Source organism: Chlorocebus sabaeus, chromosome 12, assembly GCF_047675955.1.
Source record: "Chlorocebus sabaeus isolate Y175 chromosome 12, mChlSab1.0.hap1, whole genome shotgun sequence".
In the NCBI taxonomy this organism is placed as follows: Eukaryota; Metazoa; Chordata; class Mammalia; order Primates; family Cercopithecidae; genus Chlorocebus; species Chlorocebus sabaeus.
The window spans coordinates 95,428,409-95,448,617 of NC_132915.1; the positions used below are offsets into that span (position 1 = coordinate 95,428,409).

The window sequence follows — 20,209 nt, forward strand, 5'->3', positions numbered from 1 at the left end:
CAAAAGCAGATCAATTAGGAAAAGATAGAGTCTCTGTCATGGCAATGCCAATCTAAATACAGTGTCCACAATATCAGCCGGTAGAAAATAAGACCCAGCCGCCAGTAGCCTATCAATACTGGCCGCCAGCTGAACTGCAGTATCGGCAGCCCCCAGAAAATCCGTATGGACAGCCAGGAACATTTCCAGCGCCACAGGGCAGGGTGCCAATATCAGCCGCCCACCATGAGACTTAATCCTACAGCACCGCCTAGTACACAGGGTAGTGCGTTACATAAAATTATTGATGAGGCAAGAAAACAAGGAGATATTGAGGTGTGGCAATTCCCAGTAATATTAGAAGCAAGACCACCTGGAGAAGGGGCCCCAGAGGGAGAGCTTCCCCTACCTGAAGCCAGATATAAGTCCTTTTCTATAAAAATGCTTAAAGAAATGAAAGAAGGAGTAAAACAGTATGGACCCAACTCTCCTTACATGAGAACATTGTAAGATTCCATTGCTCATGGACATAGACTCATTCCTTAAGATTGGGAGATTCTGGCAAAATCCTCACTCTCACCCTCTCAATTTTTACGATTTAAGACTTGGTGGATTGATGGGGTACAAGTACAGGTCCGAAAAAATAGGACTGCCAATCCTCCAATTAACATAGATGCAGATCAACTATTAGGAATAGGTCAAAATTGGAGCACTGTTGACCAACAAGTAATAATGCCAAATGAGGCCATTGAGCAAATCAGGGCTATCTGCCTTAGGGCCTGGGAGAAAATCCAAGACCCAGGAACCGCCTGCCCCTCCTTTAATACAATAAGACAAGGCTCTAAAGAGTCCTACCCTGATTTTGTAGCAAGACTTCAAGATGCTGCTCAAAAGTCAATTACCGGTGAAAATGCCCGTAAAATCATAGTGGAGTTGATGGCATATGAAAACCTCAATCCTGATTGTCAATCAGCCATTAAGCCATTAAAAGGAAGGGTTCCCGCAGGATCAGATGTAATCTCAGAGTACGTTAAAGCCTGCGATGGAATTGGAGGAGCTATGCATAAAGCTATGCTTATGGCTCAAACAATCACAGCAGTAGCTTTAGGAGGACACGTTAGAACATTTGGGGGAAAATGTTACAATTGTGGTCAAATTAGTCATCTAAAAAAGAATTGCCTAGTCTCAAATAAACGAAATGTAACTACTCAAGCTACTACAACAACAGATAAAGAGCCACCCGGCCTATGTCCAAGATGTAAAAAGGGAAAACATTGGGGTGATCAATGTCGTTCTAAATTTGATAAAAATGGGCAACCACTGTCGGGAAACGAGAGGAGGGGCCAGCCTCAGGCCCCGCAACAAACTGGGGCATTCCAAATTCAGCCCTTTGTTCCTCAGGGTTTTCAGGAACAACAACCCCCACTGCCACAGGTGTGTCAGGGAATAAGCCAGTTATCACCATACAGCAATTATCCCCCGCCACAAACAGCAGTGCAGCAGTAGATTTATGCACCATACAAGCAGTCTCTCTGCTTCCAGGGGAGCCTCCACGAAAAATCCCCACAGGGGTATACAGTCCATTGCCTGAGGGGACTGTAGGACTAATCTTAGGAAGATCAAGTTGAAATCTACAAGGAGTTCAAATTCATACTGGTGTGGTTGATTCAGACTATAAAGGCGAAATTCCATTGGTTATTAGTTCCTCCATTCCTTGGAGCGCCAGTCCAGGAGACAGGATTGCTCAATTATTACTCCTACCTTATATTAAAGTTGGAAACAGTGAGATAAAAAGAACAGGAGGGTTCGGAAGCACTGATCAGACAGGAAAGGCTGCATATTGGGCAAGTCTGGTCTCTGAGAGCAGACCTGTGTGTAAGGTCATTATTCAAAGAAAACAGTTTGAAGGGTTGGTAGACACTGGAGCAGATATCTCTGTCATTGCTTTAAATCAGTGGCCAAAAAATTGACCTAAACAAAAGGCTGTTACAAGACTTGTCGGCGTAGGCACAGCTTCGGAACTGTATGAAAGTACAATGATTTTACATTGTTTAGGACCAGATAATCAAGGAAGTACTGTTCAGCCAATGATTACTTCAATTCCTGTTAATCTATGGGGTCGAGATTTATTACAGCAATGGGGTGCGGAAATCATTATGCCTACTCCATTATACAGCCCCACGAGTCAAAAAATCATGACTAAAATGGGATATATACCAGGAAAGGGATTAGGAAAAAACAAAAATGGCATTAAAGTCCCAATTGAGACTAAGAAAAATCAAGAAAGAAAAGGAATAGGGTATCCTTTTTAGGGGCGGCCACTGTAGCGCCTCCTAAACCCATTTCATTAACTTGGAAAACAGAAAAGCCGGTATGTGTAAATCAGTGGCCGCTACCGAAGCAAAAACTGGAGGCTTTACATTTATTTGCAAAGGAACAATTAGAAAAGGGACACGTTGAGCCTTCATTCTCACCCTGGAATTCTCCTGTATTTGTAATTCAGAAAAAATCAGGCAAATGGCGGATGTTAATGGACTTAAGAGCCGTAAATGCTGTAATTCAACCCATGGGGCCTCTTCAACCCGGATTGTCCTCTCCGGCCTTGATCCCAAAAGACTGGTCTTTAATTATAATTGATCTTAAGGATTGCTTTTTTACCATTCCTCTGGCAGAGCAAGATTGTGAAAAATTTGCCTATACTATACCAGCCATAAATAATAAAGAACTAGCCGCCAGGTTTCAGTGGAAAGTACTACCTCAAGGAATGCTTAATAGTCCAACTATTTGTCAAACTTTCGTAGGTCAAGTCCTTCAACCAGTTAGAGACAAATTTTCAGATTGTTATATCATTCACTATATTGATGATATTTTATGTGCTGCAGAAACAAAAGAAAATTTAATTGACTGTTACACATTTCTGCAAGCAGAGGTTGCCAACGCAGGACTAACAATAGCATCTGATAAGATCCAAACCTCTGCTCCTTTTCATTATTTAGGGATGCAGATAGAAAATAGAAAAATTAAGCCACAAAAAATAGAAATAAGAAAAGATACATTAAAAACATTAAATGACTTTCAAAAATTGCTAGGCGATATTAATTGGATTCGGCCAACTCTAGGCATCCCTACTTATGCCACGTCAAATTTGTTCTCTATCCTAAGAGGAGATCCAGACTTAAATAGTAAAAGAATATTAACCCCAGAGGCACAAAAGAAATTAAATTAGTAGAAGAAAAAATTCAGTCAGCGCAAAGAAGTAGAATAGATCCTTTAGCCCCACTCCAACTTTTGATTTTTGCTACTACACATTCTCCAACAGGCATCATTATTCAAAATACGAATCTTGTGGAGTGGTCATTCCTTCCTCACAGTACAATTAAGACTTTTACATTGTACTTGGATCAAATAGCTACATTAATTGGTCAGGCAAGATTACGAATAATAAAATTGTGTGGTAATGAACCAGACAAAAAAGTTGTTCCTTTAACCAAGGAACAAGTTAGGCAAGCCTTTATCAATTCTGGTGCATGGCAGATTGGCCTTGCTGATTTTGTGGGAGTTATTGATAATCACTACCCAAAAACAAAAATCTTCCAGTTTTTAAAATTGACTACTTGGATTTTACCTAAAATTACCAGACGTGAGCCTTTAGAAAATGCTCTGACAGTATTTACTGATGGTTCCAGCAATGGAAAAGCGGCTTACACAGGACCAAAAGAGCGAGTCATCAAAACTCAATATCAATCAGCTCAAAGGGCAGAGTTGGTTGCAGTTATTACAGTGTTACAAGATTTTAATCAACCTGTTAACATTATATCAGATTCTGCATATGTAGTACAGTCTACAAGGGATGTTGAGACAGTTCTGATTAAATATAACATGGATGATCAGCTAAACCAGTTGTTCAATTTATTACAACAAACTGTAAGAAAAAGGAATTTCCCATTTTATATTACTCATATTAGAGCACACACTAATTTACCAGGACCTTTAACTATAGCAAATAAACAAGCTGACTTACTGGCATCCTCTGCATTCATAAAAGCACAAGAACTTCATGCTTTGACTCATGTAAATGCAGCAGGGTTAAAAAACAAATTTGATGTCACATAGAAACAGGCAAAAGATATTGTACAACATTGCACCCAGTGTCAAGTACTACACCTGCCCACTCAAGAGGCAGGAGTTAATCCCAGAGGTCTGTGTCCTAATGCGTTATGGCAAATGGATGTTACACATGTACCTTCATTTGGAAAATTATCATATGTTCATGTAACAGTTGATACTTATTCACATTTCATATGGGCAACATGCCAGACAGGAGAAAGTACTTCCCATGTTAAAAAACATTTATTATCTTGTTTTGCTGTAATGGGAGTTCCAGAAGAAATTAAAACTGACAATGGACCAGGTTATAGTAGTAAAGCTTTCCAAAAATTCTTAAATCAGTGGAATATTACACATACAACAGGAATTCCTTATAATTCCCAAGGACAGGCCATAGTTGAAAGAACTAATAGAACACTCAAAACTCAGTTAGTTAAACAAAAAAAAAAGGGGGGGAGACAGTAAGGAGTGTACTACTCCTCAGATGCAGCTTAATCTAGCACTCTATACTTTAAATTTTTTAAACATTTATAGAAATCAGACTACTACTTCTGCAGAACAACATCTTAGTGGTAAAAAGAACAGTCCACATGAAGGAAAACTGATTTGGTGGAAAGACAACAAAAATAAGACATGGGAAATAGGGAAGGTGACAACCTGGGGAAGAGGTTTTGCTTGTGTTTCACCAGGAGAAAATCAGCTTCCTGTTTGGATACCCACTAAACATTTGAAGTTCTACAATGAACCCATCGGAAATTCAAAGAAAAGCGCCTCCACGGAGACAGAAACACCACAATCGAGCACCATTGACTCGCATGATGAACCACCATTGACTCGCATGATGGACCAAGTGATGATATCAGAAGAACAGATGAAGTCACCATGCACCAAGAAGGCGGAGCTGCCGACCTGGGCACAGTTAAAGAAGTTGACACCGTTAGCTGGAAAAAGCCTAGCTAGCACAAAGGTGACACAAACCCCGGAAAAAATGCTGCTTACAGCTTTAATGATTGTATCAACGGTGGTAAGTCTCCCCATGCCTGCAGGAGCAGCTGCAGCTAATTATACCTACTGGGCCTATGTGCCTTTCCCGCCCTTAATTCGGGTAGTTACATGGATGGATAATCGTATTGAAGTATATGTTAATAATAGTGTTATTAACCCACAGATATTCGTTGCCCTGCCAAACCGGAGGAAGAAGGAATGATGATAAATATTTCCATTGGGTATCGTTATCCTCCTATTTGCCTAGGGAGAGCACCAGGATGTTTAATGCCTGCTATTCAAAATTGGTTGGTAGAAGTAACTACTGTCAGTCCCACCAGTAGATTTACTTATCACATGGTAAGCGGAATGTCACTCAAACCACAGGTAAACTATTTAGAAGACTTTTCTTATCAAAGATCATTAAAATTTATGCCAAAAGGGAAACCTTGCCCCAAGGAGATTTCCAAAAAATCAGAAGATTTAGTTTGGGAAGAGTGTGTGGCCGATAGTGCGGTAATATTACAAAACAATACATTTGGAACTGTTATAGACTGGGCACCTCGAGGTCAATTCTACCACAACTGCACAGGACAAACTCAATTCTGTCCCAGTACACTAGTGAGTCCAACTGTTGATAGTGACTTAACGGAAAATTTAGACAAACAGAAGCACAAAAAATTACAGTCTTTCTACCCTTGGATATGGCGAGAAAAGGGAGTCTCTACTCCAAGACCAAAAATGATAAGTCCTGTTTTTGGTCTTGAATATCCAGAATTAGGGAGACTTACTGTGGCTTCATACCACCTTAGAATTTGGTCTGGAAGTCAAACTATAGAAACAAGAGATTATAAGCCATTTTACTCTATCAACCTAAATTCCAGTCTAACAGTTCCTTTACAAAGTTGTGTAAAGCCCCCTTATATGTTAGTCATAGGAAATAGAGTTATTAAATCAGACTCCCAAACTATAACTTGTGAAAATTGCAGATTGTTTACTTGCATTGATTCGACTTTTGATTGGCAGCACCGTATTCTGTTAGTGAGAGCAAGAGAAGGCGTGTGGATCCCTGTGTCCCTGGACCGACCATGGGAGGCCTCACCATCCATCCATATTTTGACTGAAGTATTAAAAGGCGTTTTAAATAGATCCAAAAGATTCATTTTTACTTTAATTGCAGTGATTATGGGATTAATTGCAGTCACAGCTACAGCCACTGTGGCAGGAGTTGTATTGCACTCTTCTGTTCAGACAGTAAGCTTTGTTGGCAATCGGCAAAATAATTCCACAAGGTTGTGGAATTCACAATCTGGTATCGATCAAAAATTGGCAAATCAAATTAATGATCTTAGACAAACTGTCATTTGGATGGGAGATAGACTCGCGAGCTTGGAACATCATTTCCAGTTACAGTGTGACTGGAATACGTCAGATTTTTGTATTACACCCCAAGTTTACAATGAGTCTAAACATCACTGGGACATGGTTAGACACCATCTACAGGGAAGAGAAGATAATCTCACTTTAGACATTTCTAAATTAAAAGAACAAATTTTTGAAGCCTCTCAAAGTCACTTAAATATTGTGCCTGGAGCTGAGGCGTTAGATCAAGTGGCAAAAAATCTTTATGGATTAAACCCCACGACTTGGATTAAGTCTATTGGGAACTCTACTGCAGTAAATTTTAGAATTATGTGTCTCTGTTTAATCGGCTTGTTTTTAGTGTGCCGGACCAGTCGAAGAATCCTGCCTCAGAATCGAGAGAACGAACAAGCCTTCATCGCCATGGCACATTTATATAGAGGAAAAGGGAGGGAGGACGTTGCGGGAAGTCAGGGACCTTGAACGCAGGGACTGGCTGAAGCCACGGCAGAAAAACATAAAATGTGAAGATTTCATGGACATTTATTAGTTCTCCAAAGTTAATACTTTTATAATTTCTTATGTCTGTCTTTACTTTAATCTCTTAAATTAAATCATCTTCTTTGTAAACTGAGGAGGGTATATGTCACTTCAGGACCCTGTGATGATTGCCTTAAACTGCACAAATTGTTTGTGGAGCATGTGTGTTTGAACAATATGAAATCTGGGCATCTCGAAGAAAGAATAAGATAACAGCAATGTTCAGGGAACAAAAGAGGCAACCTTGAACTGGCCGCCGGTGAGCCAGACGGAACAGAACCATATTTCTTCTCTTTTCTTATGCAAATAGGAGAAATATCGCTGAATTCTTTTTCTCAGCAAGGAACATCCCTGAGAAAGAGAATGCGCTCTGAGGGTAGGCCTATAAACGACCCCCTTGGAGGCGTGCCGCCTTTTTTATGGTTGAAGCCGAAGGGATGAAATAAGCTGCGGCCTCCTGTAGTACTCCCAGGCTTATTAGGACGAGGAAATTCCTACCTAATCAATTTTGGTCAGACAGGTTGTCTGCTCTCAAACCCTGTTTTCTGATAAGATGTTATCAATGACTATGCATGCCCAAAATTTCATTTTTAATTTTAATTTTAACGCCATCCTGTGATCTCATCCTGCCTCCACTTGCCTTGTGATATTCTATTACTTTGTGAAGTATGTAATCTCGGTGTCATGATGACAATGGTGGTTTTGTTGGAAAGAAAAGGGGGAAATGTGGGGAAAGAAAGAGACATCAGTCTGTTACTGTGTCAATATAGAAAGAAGTAGACATAAGAGACTCCATTTTGTTCTGTATTTGAGATGCTGTTAATCTGTGACCCTACCCCCAACCTTGTTCTTGCAAGAGACATGTGCTGCGGTGACTCAAGGTTTAATGGATTTTGGGCTGTGCAGGATGTGTCTTTGTTAAACAAGTGTCTGAAGGCAGCTTGCTGGTTAAAAGTCATCACCATTCTCTTAATTTCAACTACCCAGGGACACGTACATGGCCAAAGGTCGCAGGGACCTCTGCCTAGGAAAGCTAGGTATTGTCCAAGGTTTCTCCCCATGTGATAGACTGAAACAATAATGTTAAAATGTTTATGGAGATGTTTGCATATGCAGCTCAAGGCACAGCATTTTCCTTTAAACTTATTCATGTCACAGAGATTTTAGTTCGTATGTCTTACTGTCTTTCTTCCCTACAATGATCCTATTGTCCTGCCACTCCCTTATCTTTAAGGTGGTAAAGATAATTATCAATAAATACTAAGGGAACTCAGAGACCGGTGCCGGCGTGGGTCCTCTGTAAGCTGAGCGCCGGTCCCCTGGGCCCCCGCTTTTCTTTCTCTATACTTTGTCTCTGTGTCTTATTTCTTTTCTCAAGTCTCTCGTTCCACCTAACGAGAAACACCCACAGGTGTGGAGGGGCAGGCCACCCCTTCACCCAAGAATGCAGAGCTGTCCACCCCTGGATGAGTGACCGCGGCTCTGACCCTGTCCCTGGTCTGGGCTTCACTCCTCCTCCTGCAGGGGGCCGCAGCCTCAGGCTCAGGAGTTCTCTAAACCAGGCAACACGTGGTTGTGGGTGGGCGTGCTTGCAGGCAGAGGAAGAGGTCTGCAGCTTACATTAGAATCTCAATGTTGACACCCAAAAATCATAAAAGCTCCTGCAGGATGCTGGCATATACAACTAACAAGATAACACTGTGGGTGTACATTCTGGCACACAGGAAGAGCATTCTTGTTCATGGCGGTGGTTTCAAATATTTCAGTGAATTTTCCCTTGAATGCCTCAGTCGGGCGCCACTTCAGTTCAGCTCGGGCAGCAAGGGAGCTTCAAGGACTGGTAGTTATGAATTCAAGCTTGTACACAGTGACAGGTCACAGGTCTCTGGAAGATACCTGTCAATCAATATTCAGAGGTAGCATTGCATAAATGAAGCATAGGACATATCTGACCTCATCTGACATGGCTTAAATCATGATTGTTTTTCTAACTGGGAAATTCTTGTAACTTATTTGCCAATAAAGAACCATCGCTCTTCCCCCATTTTCTGACATAACGCTAGTCATTAGGGAAATGTTCCGATGTTGTTCGTGAAAGAACAAACCGGTGTCTTCTGCTTTTATACCATCCATGTCACACATATGGCTCTTGCTGCTTCCATGTGACACTAAAAGTATCGGGAGTGCCAGGAAGTCTCTTTAATCATCGTTCTCCAACGTGATCAGGAGATGAAGTCATTCTGTGAAGTGGACTTCCGTTAACACCACTGAGAAAATGTCCTCGAGAAAGTAAAACTTGTAATGGCCTCATATTTTACAGAAATAATGCAACTTCTTTCTTTCATTTCTAGTTTTCAGGTATTAATTTTAATTGGTTCAGGGCAACCTGTTTCTGCATCAAAGTCTTGGGAAGCTTCTATCTGGTTTTATTTTGTTTATTATTTATTTATTTATTTATTTAGAAATAGAGTCTCACTCTGTCACCCAGGCCAAAGTGTAGTGGTATGATCACAGCTCACTGTAGTCTCAACCTCCCAGGCTCAAGCCAATCCTCAAGCCTCCACCACCCGAATAGCTGGGACTACTGGTGTGCCACCATGTCCTGCTAATGTTGTATTATTATTTTTTTATTTTTTGTAGAGACAGGATCTCGTTATGTGGCCAAAACCGGTCTCGAATTCCTGGTCTCAAGCATTCCTTGTGTCAGCCTTCTAAAGCACTGAGATAATAGACCTGAGCCACGGCACACAGCTGATTTATTATTTTATTTTTTCAGAACTCTATGCAACCTGATTCTTAATACATAAGGAAAGAGACGCCAGACAAAGGTGGAAGTAGTTACACACGATGTGAGTGCCATTTGGCACTTAGACAAGAGAGGCGGATTATAAAAATAAAAGATCCGCATGTCACAGTTGGCTGTGGGCTTGGATATGGAATCCAGCACTTTTTATTTTTATTTTTTTTAGGAGATAGTGTCTCACTCTCTTGCTCAAACTGGAGTGCAGTGATATAATCATATCTCACTGTAATCTCAAACTCCTGAGTTCAGGTGATCCTCCTGCCTCAGCCTCCCAAGTAGCTGGGACTACAGATGTGCCATCACTCCAGGCTAATTTTTTTTTTTTTTTTTTTGAATTTTGTAGAGACGAGGTCTCCCTGTGTTGCCCAGGGTAGTCTCAAACATATGACCTCAAGCAATCCTTCCGCCTTGGCCTCTAAAGCGCTGGGATTGTAGGTGTGAGCCACTGTACCCGGTCAAGGAACCAACGCCATCTGTTTTCTATATAAAGTTTAGCATCTAGATACAAAGCAAAATAATTTTGAAAGATCAAGGAATCTGAAGGGAAGCTGGTGGGAGGGGAATGGGCTGAAGGCAGCGTTTTCTAGTCTACGGTTTTGCTTATTCTTGGACTTTCCAAAGTCCTGAAAGATGCAGAAGGAAAGTGAGAAGGGAGGAAGAGGCAGGAGGAAAGGAGGAAGGCTGTGTCTCTGAGGTTGCAGATTAGTCCAAGGCGGCTCAGTGGCTGGGAAGGAAGGAAGGAAACCCCCAAGGCCGAAGGTGGAGTCAGAGTCCTGGGTCCAGCAGAGACTGGAGGGGAGGAGGGTGCTGGGAGCCAAAGACCTTCCTGCTAGCAATGCAACCTCTTAAACTGCTTAGGCTTTTATCCAAATTTGATGCGTCCGCATTTTGTAGACCTCCAAACCAAGTCACTCAGGGTAAGCCAGCCAGGAAGGGGAGGATGATGGGAGAAGGTGCCCCACCTGATGATGCCCTTCTGGCTTTTATCCATTCCTGGGAATGACTCTTTTTCCAACTCGGAGGATGCCCCTATGGGAGAATACAGTGGCGTGGACCAGCAGTGGAGAATTCCAAGTCCAAAAAACGATTGGCATTTTAAAGGAAAGAAAGAAATCATCCTGCACATGTGAAATATTGGGAAAAAAAGGTTGTTACTAATAATTCTCAAGAGACCACTCTGGTAAGATTGGGTTTCTTGGGGATGTGTGGAGCAGGGTATGTGTACCGAGTGGGCACATCCTGCCCTTCAGACTCCTCCCTCAACTCCTGTTTACTGTAAGAGTCAGAGGGCAGCTCCAGTCCTCATCTCCTCTGAGCGACCCACTCACTCATTCACTCACTCATTCACTCGCTAACTCATTCACTCACTTACTCATTCACTCCTTCACTCTCTCACTCACTCATTCACTCAGTCGTTTACTCATTCACTCACTCTTTTACTCACTGACTCATTCATTTACTCATTCACTCACTCATTCACTAACCCACTCACTCACACACTCACTCATTCACTCACCCATTCACTCACTCAATCACTCACTCAATCACTCATTCACTAAGCCGTTCACTCACTCATTCAGTCACCCATTCACTCACTCATTCATTCCCTCATTCACTCACTCAGCCATTCACTAACTCACTCTTTCACTTACTCACCCATTCACTCATTCACTCACTCACTCATTTCCTCATTCATTCACTCATTCACTCACTCACTCACTCACTCATTCACTCAGCCTTTACTCACACACTCACTCATTTGACTCATTCACTCACTCATTCGTTCATTCACTCACACACTTCTTCACTCACTCATTCACTTGTTCACTCATTGACTCATTCACTCACTTTCCCTCACCCATTCACTCACTCACTCACTCATTTGTTCTCTCACTCATTCGCCCACTCACCCATTCACTAAGTCATTCATTACTCACTCATTCATTCACTCACTCACTCATCACTCATTTATTCCCTCAGTCACTCACTCATTCACTCATTCACTCACTCACTCACTTATTCACCCACTCATTCACTAAGTCGCTCATTCATTCACTTACTCACTTATTCACTCACCCGTTCACTCACTCACTCATTCACTCACTCAGCAATTCACTCACTCAGTCACGTTCACTCATTCGCTCATTTACCCACTCACTTACTCATTTACTTCTTCCCTCATGCACTCACTCACTCATTCACTCACTGACTCACTCACTCACCCATTCACTCATTTACTCACTCATTTACTCCTTCACTCACTCCTTCATTCATTCACTCAGCAGCACCCATGACAGGTTCACTGTCGTGGGCTCTGCTGTTGCCCTGGGCCTGCAGCAGGGAATAGTCAAAGATCTCTGAATCCACGGCATTCAGAGTTCAGTAGGGGGACCTCTGGAGAAGCCCAGCAGATAGGTGAAATGCCCCATGTGTGACAACTATGAGGATGTTTTAAGAGAAGCAGGGAGGGAACAGGAGTGTGCATGGAGCCCAAAATTTCTAAGAGGGTGATCTGGGGAGTCCTCACCATGCAGGAGACCTTGCAGGACAGACCTGAGGAAGGTGGGCAGAGTGGGTAGGGAGAGGAGGGCCTGGTCTAAGGAAAGAGCAGGCTGGGTCTGAGGTTGTCGGGTGCCTGCATGGGCCTCTGGGCAGCACCAGGATCTGAAGGGACCAGAGGACAGGCCAGTGTACTATGTGTGGGGCCTGTGACTCCAAGTCAGCAGAGAAGATGCCTGAATTACCTCCTGATAGGTGCACCCTGACTTTGAAGTTGAGCACACCCGAGGCATGGAGGTGGGGTGGATGTGGGGGCAGAGCATGGAATGGGGAGGGAGCCTGTGCCGGTCCAGGTCAGAGGCAGTGGCTTGGCCCCAGTGGCTCCAGATGCAATGAAGAGCCAAGAGGGACTTTCCTGAGGGACTTAGATGCTGGGGTGGAGGGAGTACTGCAAGGTTTCAGCCTGAGCCCCTTGGAGGATGGAGTCACCAGGAGCTGAGGTGAGGAAGACTGAGCGGTGGGGGGTTGTGCGGGGGTGCAGAGGCCTGAGCTCAGTGTGGCCCCTGCAGATTTGAGATGCCAACTCCATGCACAGGCAGAGACGGCAGGGAAGGGGAAGAGGCTGCAGCTCAGGTAGCCCTGGAACGTGTAGCCCGACCTGCTGGGGCACTGGGTCATGGTGCCCTCATGGCTGGGAGCTGCTTCCCTCCTGGGATGCCACAATTCTTTTAGGGCACATCTGCAGCTCCTGCGCTCACCACAGAGGGGAAGTGGGAAGGGCATCTGTCCCTATGCATGTTCTCCTTCACCTTGTCCCAGGCAGGTCCCAGGCAACACCTCCCCTCCCAAGTGGCTCCTCTTGGCCCCTGCCCCTAGTGTTCACAGCCGGACCCTCGAAGAGGGCTGGACTCAGCGGCTCACTTCTAATGAATAGAAGCAGGCAAAAGAGATGGCGGTCTCTCCTGAGATTGGATTGGGAGGGGCTGCAGGTTCCGTCCATTGGAACTCTCCCCCTGGCTCTTGATAGGTGCTAGTTCTGGCATATCCAGTCACCTGCCTAGGGCCGAGGGCGGCCTGAAGCTGATGCCACGGAGAGACTGGGGCCTTCAGTCCAACAGCCTGCAAGCAATAGAATCCTGCCAGCAACACAGAAGCGAGCGTGGAAGCAGCTCCTCCCGTGATGAGCCTGAGCTTTCAGAAGACACGGCAGCTCTGGGCAGACACCTGCTGCAGCCGCGGAGAGTGCCTGGGGCAGAGGGCCCAGTGAAGCCTGCCTGAACTCCTGGCCCAAGGAGTAAACATTCCTGTGGTATAACTGTGTGCTGGTGTGGGCCACAGTTTGGACTAACCTGTCAAGGGACAATAAAGAACAAACACACACCTCAGGTCCTACTGGGGGGAAGCTGTATGGTCAGCACGGCGTGTAATATCTGTCAGGGCTCTGAGCCCAAGCCAAGCAATCCTATCCCCTGTGACTTGCATGTATATGCCCAGATGGCCTGAACAAACTGAAGAATCACAAAAGAAGTGCAAATGCAATGCCGCGCCTTAACCGATGACCTTCCAACACAAAAGAAGTGAAAATGGCCGGTCCTTGCCTTAAGCGATGATATTATCTTGTGAAATTCCTTTTCCTGGCTCATCCTGGCTCAAAAAGCTCCCCCACTGAGCACCTTGTGACCCCCCACTCCTGCCCGCCAGAGAACAACCCCCCTTTGACTGTAATTTTCCTTTACTTACCCAAATCCTATAAAACGGTCCCACCCTTATCTCCCTTTGCTGACTCTCTTTTCGGACTCAGCCCGCCTGCGCCCAGGTGAAATAAACAGCCATGTTGCCCACAGAAAGCCTCTTTGGTGGTCTCTTCACAGGGACACGCATGACAATATCTTCCTGTTGAACTAGAAGATTAATTGCTAAGGCCAAAGTTAAAAAAAAAAAAAAACCTCTAGCTGTAGCACCATTAAAATACATGATTTGCCAAAAAAAAAAACACCAAAAAACAAAACAAAAAAAAAAAGAGCCGTAGCTATTCTTTTCCATTTAGCTACAGGTATATATTAATATATGTTAATTCCCTGACTGACTGAACAATGGGCCAAACTCATGAGAACAGACGTGTGAGGACCGTCAGTGACCACCCTGACCCCAGCCTTTATATACAGACAAACTTTTGAACATAATCTGTAACCTTGGGGGTCTTAACACTCTAAATTTTATTGTTTTGAATTTACTATTTCTATTCCCTAAGCAATACCTGTTCATCGGAGAGAAAAAATGGCATTACCTATACTAAGCAAAAGAAAGGAAATAAAATGTTCAGAAACATTTACATATATATGCAGACACACACACACTCACACACCCGCACACACAGGCTCACACTGTGTCTAGGCCTGCCTTTTCACTTATTTGTATGTCCTGAACATATTTCCATGTCAGTAGACACTTATCTTCGTAGTGGTAACAGCAACTAAACATTATTACAGCGTCTATTTTTACCATCATTTATTTAACTCATTGTGTTTGAACTGTTAGGTTGTGTCTATCGTTTTCTGTATTATAGACAATTTGAAGACAAATGACCAATCCCCTAATGTTCAATATAAAAATATCAATTGTATAAGGAGATAAAGGGTATTTGGCTAAAATAAAATTCAGCGTGCCCCACCGTCTCCACATGTAATATGCTCTAAAAAGGCATGAATAATTAAATTAGCCCTTCTATTCTCCAGTACGGATCCTGAGCCCAGGGGTGCGTGCAGGTGCTTAGAGCCTCGGTCTGCTCTTCTGCCTGCCAGAAGGCAAAGGCCACTCAACTGCCACCTTAAGACACCCAGGATTCTCCTCTCCTTTTTTATTAATAGAATAATGCTCAGGCTCAGCGCATGAGAGCAGCGCTCTCCGACTTTGCATTCATCAGAGTAACCTAGGTGACTTGTTTAAAAATACACATTCCCTGGCTGCTCTCCCAGAAACTGGACTTCAGTGGTTTAGTGGGGGTGTGCATAGGACAGGTGAATCTGAGGACCACGAGGGGTTAGGAATTTCCCCGTTCATTCTGGCCAAGGGAGAGAGCAGACCATCCAGCATTGTCCGCAGCATATTTTTTTTTCCTTTTTTGCAATGAATATTTGATGCTCAGCGGGATGAGCCCCAGGATAAGGCACACATCCAAGAAAAATCCATGCCTCTCCATCTTTTCCCCAGGATTGCCCTTTGGCGAGACTCTCCTTTGCGATTGCTTCACTTTCCCGGGTTCATAGAACAAACCTCTTCTTAGTCTCTTTTGTTGTCTCTTATCTGTTCAACAAACACCCACTGTGCAGGACCATCCTCTGGTAAGCCCTCGAGTGGGGCCGTCTGGGAGCCCTTCTTTGTGGGGGTGGCACTGAAGGAACCGGGGCCCCATGAGCCCTTCCTTTTGTCGGGGCTGCCCCCTCTCCCATCGCAGGGTAACTGGCACCAGGCTGTTAAGCTGTGGATGCACAACCGCACAGCGCATTGCGTGTGCGTATTTCAGCACGTGGAGTTGGCCAGTGAAGTCAGCCGAGGTCGGCAGAGCGTACAGCAGCGCGCGTGTCCGTGGGGAGGAAGGGTCGTCCCGCCTCCCCGCCAGGCCAGTCCTGTTGCGCCTCCTCCTGGCCCACTCTGATTTTCACGCGCCCAGGCGTCTCTGAGGGTCTCGCCCAGACACCCTCCTCCACCCCAAGGCTGCTTCTCCCATAGGGTCGGGCTGGTGGCCCAGGAGCGCCACAGCCCCCGTGGGCCCGGGAAATCGCAGTTTCGTCATGGCTAAGCCCGCCGCGCTCAGCTTTTCCCACGACCTGAAGGATCCACTCTCCGCGCGTCCTTCCCGACCTCAGGTTGCAGAGAAAACTTGGGGGCGGGGGTCGAGGAAGCCGCGCCCCGGTGCTCCCAGCGCAGCCCCAGGAGGAATCCTGCGGTTAACGAGAGGTTGTGCGTGCGCTGGGGCTCGGCGCCGACAACAGCAGGAGCGGCCGGGCCTGCCGCGAGCCTCCGTGTCCAGGTGGGGTCTCTGCGCCCCAATTCCACCCCGCCCCGCCATCGGCGCTCCCCGCAAGTGCGGGGTTTCCACCCGCCCCGGCGTTCGCGCCCACTCACAGTCTCCCTTGCCCTCCCGGGAGATGCTCCCCGTGTTCCATTCCGCCCCGTCCTGGAGCGCCCCGCAAACGATGTGACCTCGCCCCACTGTGGAATCCCCTCCCCCGGACGCTGCCCCTGCCCCCACCCGTGGCGCTCCGGGCGTCTCTAAAGCCCCCAACCAGAGTCCTCCAACCCACCCGCGAGGCTCGCGCACCAGTAACGCGACCCCACCCGCAGGGACCCCGCCCACTTGTGGCCGCCTCTGCGACCTCCCCCACCGCTAGCGCGGCCCCCACCTACGACGACCACCGCGTAGGTGCTCCTGCCCATACCCGCCCCCCCCGCCAGCCCCTGCCCCTTTCCCTGCTCCTGCCCCTAGCCGCGCCCCCGCCCCCGTAGCCCCTCCCTTGTGCTCTGGCCCCGCCCGTCACCGCCCTTTGGCGCTGGCGCGGGGCGGGGGCGCGGGCGGGGCAGCGGTTCCGAGTCTGGCGCGCGCCGGCTGGGTCCCCATTGCCTGCTGCACACCAGGACTAGCGACTCTCCTCGGCCTCCTCGCCAAGGACGCGGACGACTCCCGGGCCGCCAAGGGCTCCTTGCGGAAGTTCCTGGAGCACCTCTCCGGGGCCGGCAAGGCCATCGGCGTGCTGACCAGCGGCGGGGATGCTCAAGGTGCGCGACCTCCTCCAGGCAGCGAGGGAGGGACGGAGGGAGAGAGGGAGAACAGGGCAAAGGGGATGGGAGGACAGGGCAGAAGGAGGGGGAGCGATGGGAGGACCCGGGGAAAGATGGGGAAGCGATGGGAAGAACCGGGGGGAAGAGCGGGGAAGCGATCAGGAGAACTAGGTCGAAGCCGGTGCCCGGGAGCGGCAGTGCAGGGGTACCTGCGGAGCAGCGGGAGCCGTCAAGGCAGCCCCGGGGTCCTTGCAGTGTGGGGCGGAGGAGGAAGGAACATGGCGGTAGGAACCTCCATCCGGAAGATAGTGAGCTTTCCATTCCCTCCGGTTTATGTTTTAAATTGAGCCTGGCAGAGGGGGTCGCCTGGAGCGCCCTCGGGGGTCATTCTGCCTCTGAGCGGTAGGACGGGGCCGGGCTGCCCCTCCGAAGCGAGGGCACAGCGCGATCACTTCCTAAGTGGCCCCCCGGTCCCCAACTCCGCCCCACGCCACCACCCAGCATGTCGAGGAAGAAACGGCCGGGTCCCTGCACGCCTCCTGTCGCCTCGTGCCCCGCGCGGCGTGGGCGGGGTCCCGGCTGCTGCAATGCAGGACGCGGCGGGGGTGCTCTGGGTTCCCGCCTGGCGTCTCCGAGGCGGTCAGGCAGCCCCTCGCGTTTCCGCTGCAAGATTTACAAAAACGGTTTCTTGCGCTCGCATGTGCTGTCGCCTTCCGGCTCGTGACAAAACTGAAAACTAAAATGGATCCCAGGCCCTCCCCGCCAGCCTCCGCGGACTCGAAGGACCAGGAAGCGGTGACTCCGGGACATCAGCGGCGCCGCCGCGTGGGCTCTGGGCTTCCCCTGCCCTGCAATGTGGAAGCGGCTCTCCAGGAGGGGCCCGAGCCTGGGCCCAGGACGCGGGCGCGCCGGGAGGGCATTTAACATTGAAGAGCGGGAGGTGGTGGAGACTGCGCTCCCCAGGCCCCGGGTGCACGTAGGGGCGCCGGTGCCCGGGATCAGGAGGGCGAGGCCTTCTTGGCCAGGTAGCCTTGTTAAATCTATCTGAAAGTCACAGATAACTAAGTGTCAAGTCGTCAAGGATATTTAAGTATCCTGAATGAGATGGCTACGGACAACATGAAAACATCGTTACTGGTTACGTGCATGATGCATCAAAAACATTGTTGCCTGCACAGTGGCAGCACTGATATTTGTGGGCTTTTGAACGTGTGGACTGGAGTGTTAAGAGTCCTTCAGAGTTATGACAGTAGTTTGATTTGAATGTTCTTTTCTTGGCGAATAAATGCTATACATTGAATTTACCCAGGAAACTAGGAAGGTGAACCCACACGAAGGACACAGGCCTGTGGGCTGCTCCAGGCACCATTAGGGCGTTGTGGAGCCTGAGCCATGGGATTCCCGCTCAGCCTCCTGAGAGCGGTGACAGCGTCTCTGTTCTGCCTCACACTGGACCCGCTAGTTTCATATTCTTGTTATGGTTCCGAGGCTCCAAGGGGTTGGATTCTGCGAGTCACTCTCTGTCTTCCTCCTCCAGCTGCTTTCAAATGGGTCATGTCTTCTTTTACAACTGCTTTTTTAAGCAGTGATTGATGGGGTGAGTTGTAGTGCTGTCCTGAAGCAGAGGGAGCGCATTGAGGAACGTGGGTTTTATGCTGTGCACATCAGCTGAGTCACCAGCCCAGGGCCCTGTCAGTCCCATTATTAAGCTCATTTCTTGCTCTTCTCATCGTTACTCGACGCCTTAAAAAAAAAGCAAACTCCTGCTTGCTGTCACTGGCTTAGTTTGGCAAATAGGTGTTTACCCTGGAAAGAGGGGCATTTTGTCCTCTGGACCATCTAAGGCGCCCTTTGGTGACGTGGTCGGATTCTGAGCACTCTATTCTGTGGGCGTCCTTCCTGCTTCCACCTTCCCTTTCCGAACGCCCCCGCCTCCAGGGCTTTAATTTTCCTTCTGTGTGTGTGTCTCACGCAGAGGTTATGACTATTGTGCCAGTGCCCTGTTTTTGTTTTTTGTTTTTTGTTTTTTTTTCTGCTGAGGGCCCAGAACTTGCTACATCTCAAAAGAAGCAATTGCACCCATTTGTTCGCGATGATCATAAACAGCGCCCTCTAAGGGAGACTAATTGGTCAACCCGTCTGCTGTGGGTAGAAAGACAGCTGTGGCCGCGGAACGAGGGCTCTGCCTCTTCAGAGCCTGCACAACTGTCCTGCTTTCTTTCTTCAATATCCAGTAGGGGGGTTAATTTTAATAAGCCCTTGAAACTAACAAAGCAGGGAAGTGCAAAGACATTGAGTTGCGAGATTTAAAATTACAACCAGCAGCCTCTCATTCTTCCTTCACTGGGGGTTGCTGCTTCGTTTTGGGGCTGCAGGGTATGTTTGGCAGCGACATCGGACCTTTGTGCTGTGCGACTCATGAATTGAGATAGTTCTTTACTAAGTGCTTTGTGCTGTAGGTATGAAAATGGGGAAAGAGGGAGCACTGTCCCGGGTGGAGAGGCGTGGAGAGACGCTGTGATACATAGCGGGTCCTTTTCTTCTGGGCTCCTGGTTTTAAATCTTTTTTTTTTTTTTTTTCCTCATAGCTCGACAGATGGTTTTTGTGTCTTAATTAAAAGATTGAAGACTGTAGGCCAGACCCAAACTAACTCCACTGGCATCAGAGAGAAGAATTCTTTACATATTTATCTATAGGCATAATTGATTTTTTTTTTCTGAATTATCTGGTTAGTCAAATCATACATTAGAGAAGTAATATTTAAAATTAAAAAATAAAAAATAAAAAATGTACCTGTAAACCTATCCCCCTTCCATTCCAGTCTTTGTCTCTGTGTAATTTTAGAACATTGAACCATGATGTACATAGAGTTTATATTCTTTTAATATCTTGCTACTTCATTGTTTTAATGTTTAATCTTTGGGTTGACGTATCACAGGTTACTTGACCATTTCTTACACGTGTTTGGTTTAGTTTTTTTTTTTTCCTTTAACTCTAATGTAAATTTGAGTGTTTGGCCGGTAGGTTTAGCAGGATTTAAGGCAGAGCCTCAGTTACGGCCGTGGATCGATTTATGGTCCCTAGTTTTAGGAGGGAGGCGGCAACCTGCCCTTTCTTCTAAAATTGATATGTTAAATCACAATGGACATTTATTT

The 20,209-nt window shown here is 46.7% G+C and overlaps 2 long non-coding RNA genes across 2 annotated transcripts in view; one reads left to right on the forward strand and one right to left on the reverse strand.

Moving 5' to 3' along the window:
• The window catches only part of LOC140712985 (uncharacterized), a 270,725-nt gene extending 267,711 nt beyond the window's left edge, over nucleotides 1-3,014 (reverse strand). The window contains exon 1 of the long non-coding RNA XR_012094875.1: nucleotides 2,953-3,014. This is a non-coding gene — a long non-coding RNA (uncharacterized lncRNA). The remainder of the gene's footprint in view (nucleotides 1-2,952) is intronic.
• The window catches only part of LOC140712986 (uncharacterized), a 269,029-nt gene extending 263,018 nt beyond the window's left edge, over nucleotides 1-6,011 (forward strand). The window contains exon 2 of the long non-coding RNA XR_012094876.1: nucleotides 2,909-6,011. This is a non-coding gene — a long non-coding RNA (uncharacterized lncRNA). The remainder of the gene's footprint in view (nucleotides 1-2,908) is intronic.
• The last annotated feature ends 14,198 nt before the right edge of the window (nucleotides 6,012-20,209 follow it).